This window comes from Ricinus communis, chromosome 6 (assembly GCF_019578655.1).
Source record: "Ricinus communis isolate WT05 ecotype wild-type chromosome 6, ASM1957865v1, whole genome shotgun sequence".
Classification (NCBI taxonomy): Eukaryota; Viridiplantae; Streptophyta; class Magnoliopsida; order Malpighiales; family Euphorbiaceae; genus Ricinus; species Ricinus communis.
The window spans coordinates 10,994,534-11,006,722 of record NC_063261.1 but is presented as its reverse complement, the minus strand read 5'-3'; positions in this window follow the sequence as shown (position 1 = coordinate 11,006,722).

Here is a 12,189-nt window from a genome sequence, read left to right as displayed (position 1 = left end):
TACTAATTATGCAATATCAAATTATAAAATATTTATATATATGTGTCAATTTTTTATCATTTTTAGTCTATATACTAAATTTGTGTAATAATTTTTCATGATAAATTATCTAATGAGTTGATATTTTCAGTTTAGTATTAAATATTATTTATCTCGATCTAATATACAAGTCAGTCAATATTTTATTTATTATATTATTTTTTAAAATTTTAATAAAATTAACTACTATTCAAATTTTATTTATTATAAACTTGTACAAAATCATTTATTTTTTTACCAAATAGAATAACTTTTTTATTTTTAAATAAATTAGTTTTAAAGTTCAATAAAAATAATTAATTAATATTCTTTTACTTGCTTTTATTTTTTATTTTTAACATATAACTTAATTCTTGAAAAATTAAAACGTGTTAAAACATTAATTTTTTTTAAAACATATTATTAAATTGATGTATATTAATATTAAATTATTAAATAAAAATAAATAATTAAATTATTTTCATTAATTACTAAAACTAAAACTATACTAGAAAAATTTACTCATATTATTTGAATGGTTGATACAAAACTTCATATTTAACCTACGAGATTATACAAGTTGGCTCATTCAAGTGTCTAGCGAATGTAGATAGACATTCATTAATGTTAGTGACGTTGATTTTCTTACGGATGATCTTCTTTACTCATAGTTGACTTATCAATTTTAATATTTTTTTTATAAAACTAATTGGTGTCTAGATTATTTGACTATATTAAAATATGAATATTAAATTTAACTTTTATTTTTAATATAGATTAATTATAGTGTATAATAAAAATAATAACAAAGTACTTCTTAACTAGAACATATTTATTTTATGTTAATAACTAAAACTAAATTATATTGCAATTTAATAATATTGTTGTAAATATAAATAGTTTTAAAGTGTTCAAATTTTATTTAGATCAAATATTATTAGAAATAAAAAATCTGGAGCAAGTAAAAAAATATTAATTAATTATTTTAAATGATAAAACTAACTTGTTTTATAAATAATATTTTACTCTAATTTGATGATAAAATTAATTTTGAATAAATTCAATACTTGATGACAAGTTTAATGATTGAATTATATTGTAAATCACTAGTTTAGTACTCTGAGTAATGCGAAGGAATAATAGTTAGTTTATATAAATTTAAAAGAATTTAATATAATATAAAAAGACACAAAAATTGACTTGTATATTTGACCTGTAACACCCGAAATTTTTTATATATTTAATAATGAGTTTTTATTTAAGTTAATTTTAGCTTTATTTTTATTCGGTTTAATTGGAATGATTTAAATACAAATTTTGAATGTTCATGTTAGATAAATAAATGAGTTATTTTTCATATCCAATTAGTTTGATTTTTAAGGAGTAATTAAGTAAACTATTTGAGAAATGATTATATTTTGGTTATTCAAATTTTTCCAAATGCATATTTATATAAGTAAAATTATATATTGAAAAATTTTGGAAGAAATTATAAAGGATGTTTTTATAAAAGAATTTTGGGAAAATTGGTATTATAATTGATTAGTAGTATTAAATTTTAAGTTGGAAATTGATTATTTAATTTAATTGTGTGTTAGGACTAAATTGGAAATTTATTTTGGAATAAGGATTGAGAGTATAATGTTATTTTTATGGGGTTTTAATGAAAATTTGTGAGCTTGGTATTTTTGTAAATAAATATGTCGGTCAGGGGTATTTTTGTAATTGTGTATTTTCAATAATTCGGTTTTGGCCCAAATTAAATAGTTAAGGGCTTAATTGAAAGGCTAAAGGAAAGTTTGGGGGTTAAATTGGAATTTTGATGGATGAAATTGTAAGTAATTAAGGAAGTTGAGGGACCAAATTGTAATAAGGAAAAGTTCAGGGGTCAAATGTCGATATTGAAAGGAATGGAAATCGGGGAGAGAAAAGAAAGAAAGAAGAAGAAGAAAGGGAGGAGAGAGAGCTTGGCCGTCCATGGTGGACGGATCTTTGGAGGCCGTGCCGAAGCGGTGTTGACGTCGGAAGGAGAGCGCCGCGGCGGCGCGGAATCGCGACGGTGGCGGCCGTCGGCTTCCGGAGGCCTTCCGATCTCGGTGGCGATCGGCCTCCCCTTGGAGAGCTTCCTTTTGGCGGCTTCGGTTTTGGTGGCCGGGAGGAGAGAGTTCGAAGTGGTGGCAGCCCGTATTTTCCGGTTTTTCCGGCGAGCTCCGGCCGGAGGATGGACGATCGGAGGACGTATCCCGACTCTCCTCATCTCAAGCTTCGCATTGGCACCGGTTTCGTGGCGATCGGGCTTCGTTTGCGAATCGACGGTCGAGATCGTCCACAAATCTCTCCGGATGATCGGGTGTCAGATCGGAAAATCGGAAGGTGGATCGCCTTCGCCGTTGTGAGTTCGATGGTGTGTTCGGATCGTCGATCGGACTCCGGAAAGTCGGCCGGCGATCGAGCGTCTCGGTAATTATCTTTAGCCCGTTAATTTTAGAAATTCTTGGTTTAATTGTGTCTATTGGATGGTATTGAGTATTTGATGATTTTGTGAGTCAAAAATAATTGTCTGTCAGTTTGCCTGCCTCATATTTTGTTCTGTGTGGCGGAGTCGGGAAATAGTGAAGTTTGGGGACCCGACTCCCGTTGTTTAAATTGTTGGATATTTAGAGTGTTTTTCTGGCAGGTCCTGGACCCGTTTTTACGGGAGGTAATGTTCGTGTTGTAGGGGAGGTTCTGCCGAATTTTCGGTAGTTCCTGAGTCGGGATTCTTAGACAGTCAGTCCTAGGAGTCTAGACCTAGGATTAATGATCGATTGTTTCAGCGTTTTGATAAATTGTTTTCCGTGATTAGATGATCTGTCTGTTCGGCTCGCTCCAACTGAGGCACCGGAGCAGAGATAGGAGGTCGCCCAATCCTGTGAGTTAAAGTCATATATCGCTTATGCACGTGTCATGCATAAAATTTGATTTGCTACTGTGATTATTCATTTGCAATTTTAATTTTTCATTTAATTATTATCATTATTTTCGTGATGCTTTTAATTACTATTTAAATATGTTTTTCCTTTATTACCAATTTTAATATTGCATGATGACTCAGGATGGGACGGCAGTAGAACATAGGAGTTGGATGAGTGTCCCAATATAATCTGAGAGAGATAGGGAAAGGGTAAAGAGGTAAAAATTTTAAGAAAGAAAGATTAGGACCTGCCCTGGTCGAGCATCGCTCTCTGGGCTTAGTAGAGTGTGGTTCTTAGGAGTAAGGTCCCTGGTCGAGCATTGCTCTCTGGCTTATTTGGAAATTTAAGTGACTGACCGGAGGTAAGGTCCCCGGTCGAGCTAAGCTCTCGGGGCGATCTTATTGGATAAGAGAGCCGAAAGGCTAAGGCTGAGAGTTAAGTGACCGGACTGGAGGTAAGGTCCCTGGTCGAGCTTTGCTCTCTGGGCGCCAGTCCTGTTGGAATGAGAGGTTTGAGATGTTAGAGTTGAGGTTAGTTGAGACATAAGTGTTGAAATAAATCGAGATGTTAGAGTTGGGATTAGGGTTATACTGAAGTACTCCGTCCCGTTGTATGTGGAATAATTTTTGTTTAAGCATGGCATGACACATATGTCTTAACATGACACGTATGGTTCGTGTGATTTATTAATTATTTTTAAAATTAAATGAATGTGATATTGAAATGTTTGAAACTGTTTTAGATATATGATTTTAACTCACTCTCGAGACTGACAGTCTTATTTTTACTGTTTTTCATATTCGTGACTGTTAGTTCTCCTGCGACTCTTATTCAGTAACCCGACTCCTTCATCATCGGGTGATGTATTTGATTTGGTATGTAAATTGGTAAATCTTAAATTCTCCGCAGTAGTAATTAGTAGATGTATAAGTTGTAAATTTTCTGAGCTTCGGGTCTCGCCTAGTTTTTCTGGTAGACCGAAGTAATTTTGTAAAGTGTAACTATTAAAATAATTTGTGGTTTTAATAATATTAATTTGAGATGAGATTTGTTTAAATCAGTGAGTGTCAGGCTTACTACGGGTTTCGGTGGCCTTAAGCCTACCTATTCCCTAGTGCCGGTCACGGGCCCACGGGTGGGGTCGTGACATGACCAAATCTCTAAATAAATAATATATAACACTTCAATTTAATAGTCCTGATTTAAATAATACTCTACTAAAATAAAGATATACAGTAAGTTATACGACGAATGGGTTAAACGTAAATAAATTATTAGGACATTTGACCAGTATAACTAAAGTTAGAATCTTGAATTTGTATTATTAAATACTCAAAATTCTGATTTCAGTTAAACTCTATGTTGTTAATATCTTTTAAATATACATATGAAAAGAATGACGTAACAGTCCATTAGTAAAAGATTTTTCTAACAAAAAACAAATTCAATGTCACTAAACTTCTTACCATCAATGTCTCTTAAATATTTAAATAAAAATAATAATGTATTAGCAAAATTAGATTTTCTAAAAAATTAAAAAATATCAATATGTGTTATAATAAATCAACACTAAAAAAATAAAATGAGAATAAAGACCAATTTAAAATTAATCAGTTTAGAATTTATCTCATAAATATAACAATTATCTCTAAAAAATAAAATTTTAGAATAGTTTATTGAGTTTTGTAAAGAGAAAATAAAAAGAGTCATTGGAGTATAGCTAAATAAAATGCCTTTTCTTGAATAGTATATTTTCTTATTTTAATTTTCTAATTTTTGTATTTTTTAGCATCGTTTTAAATGCTTGGTGTCACAATCCAAATTAGAGGACCATGATTGAAGATAGAGAATGGATAGGTACAAAGCTATTAAAATCTATAGCAAGTCTAATTTTAATAATAATATCAAATCATGTATCAATAACCTCAACGATAACTATCATAATAAACATCTTCTATTTACCATACTGATATTAAATATCAATTCAATATTATCACATAATATTTAATTAAAAGTCACAATATATATCAAATATAAGTTAAAATTTCTAATATAATCTTATACCATTTTGCGAAATATCTAGAAATTTGAATATAAAAATATATAGAGGAAATGTAAATACACTGAAGCCCTATAAGAGAAGAAAGTGAACTGACAAAATGAAGTAGCTGAGAAGGTCCTAACTTTCACCTAAAAATTTATTTGCAATTGTTAGTCTTGAGAGTAAGTTAATACCATATAATTTAATATAGCTAGTATAGACACATCAAGCAAATAAGAGGACAAATGCCTTGATGAGTAACTCCTCAAACAGAGACCTTAACTCCAACCTAGCCTCTTGTCAAAGGTGTTGGCGGCCAAATGTGATAACTCTCTAGCTGCAGAGCTTATCTCCAACAATGCCAAACAATCTCCCGAATATAAGCCTATAGAGCTATTCTTGAATCGAGGTAAAAAATCATATCATAATAATATCTCAATCTTTGATACCATCGTGTAGGTTATTAGGTAGTACATTATGTGATAATATCAACCCAAAATCGCATCATAACTTGTCATTCAAACACAATCATTACATCTCAGGCCTCCAAATAAGTGGTAATATAGTATTTAAAACAATAACAAAATAATGATGGTAATATTATGAATAATACTAATAATTATATTTAATAATTCTTATTAACTCTAAGATTTCATATGTGATTGTGTTGATGAAAAATATTACTACTAAGAATTTTGTTTAGTGTTGTGATTATTAGTAGGTTAATTATTGACTCATAGTAATTAATAGAAGAATGATGAACATAAAGATGGACTAAAGAGTTAAGAACTTAAAAAAAACTTGAGTAAACATGAAGATTAAAATGAGATCATAAAACAATAGAAATGAAAAGATCTATAGAGCATATAAGGGTAATGCAAAGATCATGTGGAGCCAAGAAACCCATGTGATCAAGGATATCTTCATGGAACAAAAACGATTGGTTGGAGTTTGAAGAATAAACTGTATAATTTTCAATCTAGTTTTTGAAAAAAATTGGTATAATTTTTGGAGATTAGAAAAGAAAAATTTAAATTTTTAAGTAAATGATTCTTAACCTGTCAGATTGGTTCATAAAAGATAAAATATTAGTGTTATTAATTCTAAACTCGAATTTTAAGCATGAATTTCTATAGATTTATAGTTGTGGAAGTCTAGTTTCTTATGCAAAAGGTCTTGCATTAACCCAAGGTGTATGGAAGGTGAAATGACTGAAATACCGAAGTACATTCAAACTGTCATGACTAGATGAGCAATACAAATGGATGATTTTGGAGTTGTTTAAAACTACAAAATTATTATAGACTGATAATAGTTTCTAAAACTAATGACGGTTCATCATTTGAAGTTATAGAGCTCAAGATATCAAATTTTGAAGTGGTTGTGCCTGTGACAGAATATGTCACGACCGTAAAAAGAGCAGAAAAACCAGAATGAAGATTGCGACCTATACAACAACCACAAAGGAGGCCGCAATTTAGCAAATCTCCAACGGTCACATCATGAACTAATGATAAAGAGCCATGTTTCATTAGCCATTAAATATGTTTAATATTTTTTACCATGAAATGTTTATCCGCCAACAATAAGGATTCTTGACACCAAAATTTTCTTGACAAAGCATTTAATGATGATCTTATAGCTGTCAAGGAATATCTAGCCTAACCAACTATTGTAACAACTATATTAAGGGAAGACACTATAAATACTCACTTGGAACATGGAATTGAAGGTTCTTGAGTTCTCCAAATATCATATACAAGTGGTAAACATCTTTAAGCAATCAAATTATCATTAACCCTCTTGTTTTATATTTGTAAGATTGAAACACTTTTGTATGAGAGTTGTGAGTTCACTCTACCATTTAGTATTGAGCTACATTTTTAAAAGTGAGCTTGATTTTTCTCTCCATAATTTTCTATTATAAAGGTTGTGTGTACACTTAGAAAGATTTAAGTGTGGACCTTGAAAATGCTTGGATTTGAAGGTTTGAATGTAAACTATAAGAAAACACTTGGATTTGAGTGTAAGTTATAAAAAAATACTTAGGTTTAAGTATTGGCAACTAGAATACTTGTAAGAAGTTGGAGTGTAAGCTTGGAGACACTTGAGTCTGATCTTAAACTTATAAAAGGATCATCGATCGATAGCAAAAATCTCAAATGAAGCTTGAGGACTAGATGTAGGCAAGGCGTTGGATGAACTACTGCAAATCTTATGTTTGAATCTTTCTTCCCTACACTCTTATATTTGTTTATATTTATCTTGTTATTGCTTGTTCATATATTGTGATGTGTTCTTGTATTACATATTAAGAATTGATTAATTATTTTCGATAACAATGATTTAAATACTCAAGTTTTTGAAAGTAAAATTTTGGATTGGAATTGATTTTTATAAACAACCAATTCACCTCCCTCTTAGTCACCATAAAATATTTCAATTAGTATTAGAGCCGATACTCTTGATAAAATACTTAACCGTTAATAGTTGATCTAAGTAAACTCAAATGGATTTATTTCAAAAGAACATTTATTTCATTGAATAAACCTCTATTTCCTTACGGTCGTAATTTCCATTTTGAAAAGAAAGTATGGAAGATCTTCAAATGAGGAGTGATATTAATTTATGGGACATTGTAGTAGTTGATGTATGGGTTAGCAAACCCAAAAATCAATAGTATACTCATAATGAATAATAATTTATATTAAACATCAAAGCCATGAAAATATTAAGAAATTCTTTAAATGAAATTGCTTATAAAAAATTACATCTGTGTTAGAGCTAAGGATATTTGAGATTGTCTTAATTCTATTTATAATACTAATACTACATGTAAAAAGAATAAATTTATGAAGGAAATTAAACAACAAGAAGAAAAGAATTAAGTACTTAATTTCCCTTTTGAAGAGAATGAGGAGACACAATCAAGAAGAAAAAGAAATTTAAAGTGCTTACTTCAACATTCTTAAGTTATAACCAAACAAGCAAGTGCTTTATAGAAAAAGATGATGAGGTAAGATTAAGTTCTTCCAACTTTAATATCAATAATGATGATTATGATGATAATGATCCTTTTTTTATAGTGAGTTGTTAGGTGTGTTAGAATCTATGCAAGATGCTCTTGAGATACTAAAGAAGGAATACAAATTCAATATTAAAGTCAAAGACTTGAAAAGCAAAAATAGAACTTTTGAAAAAGAGAATTCTTCTTTTACTTCAAGATAAATTACTTTGGAAGAGCAAAACAAAAAGCTTTCAATGAAGTTACATGATCCTGAAGATGTTTTGAAAAGTAATAAGATTTTCAATGAAAAAGAGATTTTAAAGAAGAAAATAAATATTTAAAAGATAAAGTTCTTTCCCTAGCCTCTGTTGTCCCTTGATATACTAAGAAAGAAGGGTTGAATTGGTTTTTGGAAGGTAATGGACAATTACAAATATAATCAAATATGAAGATAAGGTAGGAAGAAAATTAACACAAGGATTTATAGTGGTTCGGGTATTAACCAACCTTACATCCATTCCTCAATCTATAATTATAAATTCCATTAACAATAATCCTTTTATGGGTGCAAGATCAAATCAAATTGTTTCCAAGTTCACACTCAAACTTTTGCAGTAGGAGTTTTCCTAAGCTCACCCCAAACTTAGTATTTAGGCTCATACCAAACCTTACAAGAATTCTTCTACCTAGGCTAACTCTCAAACCCTTTCAGAAGTATTTTGGCTAGTACTCAAATCTTTATAGAAGTACTTATCTTACTAGGCTAACTCTCAAACCAACCAAGTATTAAGGATTATATTCAAATCCTTACAACAACCTATTATAAGGATAAATTGATTATAAAAAAGTGAGAGATTAAACATCAATAAATTGGCTTATGTGAGGTTTTTCATCAACATTAAACGGTCTTTGGAGGGGATATTTATAGCCTCAAACTACTAAAGGATTGTCACACACATAAATCTCAGCATTTCAGTTTCTTTTAACTCTAGAGAATGCATTAAATACACTGTCAAAGTTCTCGCAGTCGCAAGTAGGGAATAAGATTCTTAAAGGTAGACTTACTCTTTTTCTCGTATCGTTCTGCCATTGGTCTTAAAAAATATGACCATTTTGAAGTCTCCCTTATGAATTTTGTAGTCACGAACTTAATATGGTAGTCGCAATTTCACATAATCCTCAAGAGTTTCTTTGATCCTAATGTTGCGGTCTTAATGAGGGTTGCAAATCTCTTTATGATAAAAATGAAATCGTTCGCAATCATGATCTCCTGGTGGCAGTCGTGATCTTTGGTGGTAGTAGTGATTACATCTCTGCTCAACGATTATAAGACTTTTAATTTTTGCTATTGCGATCCTCATGTGAAAGTCGCAATTTAAATGATAGTGATGATTTTCTAAGTTTGGCAACTTGAACTAAAGAAGATTTAAAATCCTATAAATGAAATACTTAGAAACATCATTAATACTACTCAATTTGAATATCAAGATCAAAATTAATAATTTCCAAGTTAGTGAAATAACTTAGGCTAATAATCTTCATCTTTTTTATCTTGATAATTATATTGAGCAAAAATAAAGTGAAAAATAATATATTAAATATACTCCCCCTTACCCATTAATAAGATGTCTGAAAGATTTTAAGCTATTTCTTTCCCTTAATTAGATAATTAATTAAACTATTTTTACTCTCATTTTTGCTCCTCTATCCCCATTGTCAAGATAAAAAGGATTAATAATAAAGAAAGTAAAAAAAAAAAGAAAAAAATAGTGAGATAGAGATGTAAATTTTTTATTAATCTAAAGAAATATTATAAAGAAACCATAGATATATATGATCATAAAAGATAAATTGACAATCATGAAACACTAAGATGAAATTTAAAAGGAAAGAAAACACAAAATGATTTGGCACTAAGATCTAAACTTCATTTTCCTCTTTCACTTATATCTCAATCTTTTGGATCTCCTTCATATCAAAGTGGAAATGTTGAAGCAATCTACAAGTCTTCTCAAACCTTTTCTCTTGTGACTCTATATGCCTGAGTATCCTTTTCCTCAAATGAAGTTTGAGATTGTCCTTAAGCCCTTGTTCAACAACTTGAGGATCCTTATCTTTTTCTTAATAGGATAAGACACCCTTTGCCTTTTAGCCACCTTAATGTCTATTGAAAAAGGTCCAATTGTCAATAGAGATTAGTGCAATGTCGACTGACAGTCTCTTCTTGGTTACTTAGGCCGGACTTTTGTCAATTACGGCCCATTACCGGTCGTCGCATGTCTTGGCTCTTATATGTCAATATACTTTTCCATTCATACAATGATATAGCAACACACATTACGACAGGTCAGAAAACCATACTCTCTAGGAAGCTTAGGGCAAGGCTGAGCTCATATCAGTTTAGTACAATTATCACTAAAGAACCAGAATCGTACCAAATTTTGATTTTTTATAATGGAAGGGACTAGAACTATACTAAATATAAATAGCATCTAATCGTATTGAACTAATTTTTTCGGTTTGGTACAAGTCAGTTATTTGGTGCCATTTTGGTACTTGCACATTAATTCCTGTGAATATAATTATACATTTAATTTTTATATTTCTTGATGATTTTAATTAGTTAATATGAGATCAACAAAACATTAGTATAATATCCTTTAAATAATAATATAAAATAGAATTTAAAAAATAAAGAAGAACTAGAAAAAGCAACAACAGAATAACCAATAAAAAAAAACTAAGAATCACATGAGATGAGATGGTTAATTTCACTTTTAACCAACAATCAAAATATTTGCATAACTATTAAAAGACACAAAAAAGCAACGGGATAAAACAGACTCACCTGAAAAAGATAACTTTTATGAAGAGCGGCGTTGTGTGTTGTGAAAAAAGAAAAAGCTGTTTGTTTTGTGTTGTGAAAAAAAAAGAAGATAGAATCAAAAATAATTAAAATTAATAGTTAATGGATAATTAAATTTTTTTTTATAATATTATTAAAAAGAAAAAAGAAAAAAAAAGAAGAAATTATACGATGAGCAAGTAATTTTTAGTTTTACGCATACACTCTTTTTTCACGCATCGTTGGAGGTCAAGAAAACCATACTCTCCAAAAGCGTGAGGTGGTACAAATAATAGAAAACGTGAGCAATTATATTTTTCTAAACTTTACCAAACACCGTGAATTATTGAGGTCGTATTTTACATAAACTTCCAATATGGATCTTTGTCTTTGCCTATCTTGTTATCTTTCTTTATATTAACGTGTTTTATTCTTGGGAGCGAAGCACTTGGGTGGAAACAAGGAAACAAAATAGCAATAAAAGAACTTTGTATCACCTCTTCAAAGGTCGCTATCTATAAACCATCCAACTAACTGCCGATAACCTCTGTTGCGGTGTTCATGTTTTGCATTTGATGCCCATGGGATTATAGCATGTGATTCTTTAATTTTCATGCTATATAATGATTATTCACGTCCACATGTTTAGTTCAACTATAGTAACTATATCTTTTATCATCTATAAAATAAGATTTATATATATATATATATATTTATTTATTTATTTATCTAATTATTGTAACTAATATATATTAGTTATACATACTTAAAAATTTATAAATATATTAAATTGAGTATTTATTTTTATAAATTTCTCTACATTTTTAACAAACTTAGAAAATAAAATCAAAGTTGAAACTATTATATTGTTAACTTTGTATCGCGAATCAAATGTCACCGTCTGTAAACCACCTAACAGCCTCCATTGACTTTGGTCATGTTACAAAGAATCTTCATTTGGTGCCAATAGAGTGTGACACATTAATTTCCATCTCGCAAATTTACTATTCATGTTATTTTATATTTATATACATTATTACTGCTAATAATTAGTGATGGGTCTAAATTGTATATAGATATTTAAGGATAGTTTAGAGTTTTAATGATATATTTTTATATATAATATGGTGAAAATATGTATTTTTAGCTCACTTTAGTTTTCTTGTCTAAATTCAGAAAATAATCATCAAAAAGGAGAATTTGAGCTAAAAACGCACTAGTGAGCTTTAATTGGATTGCGGCTGTAAAAGGCTCGGAAATCAGACACGTGGATTATCAATAGCTTGGGTCTAGCCGAATTTATTAAAGTCCAAGAAGGGGGATT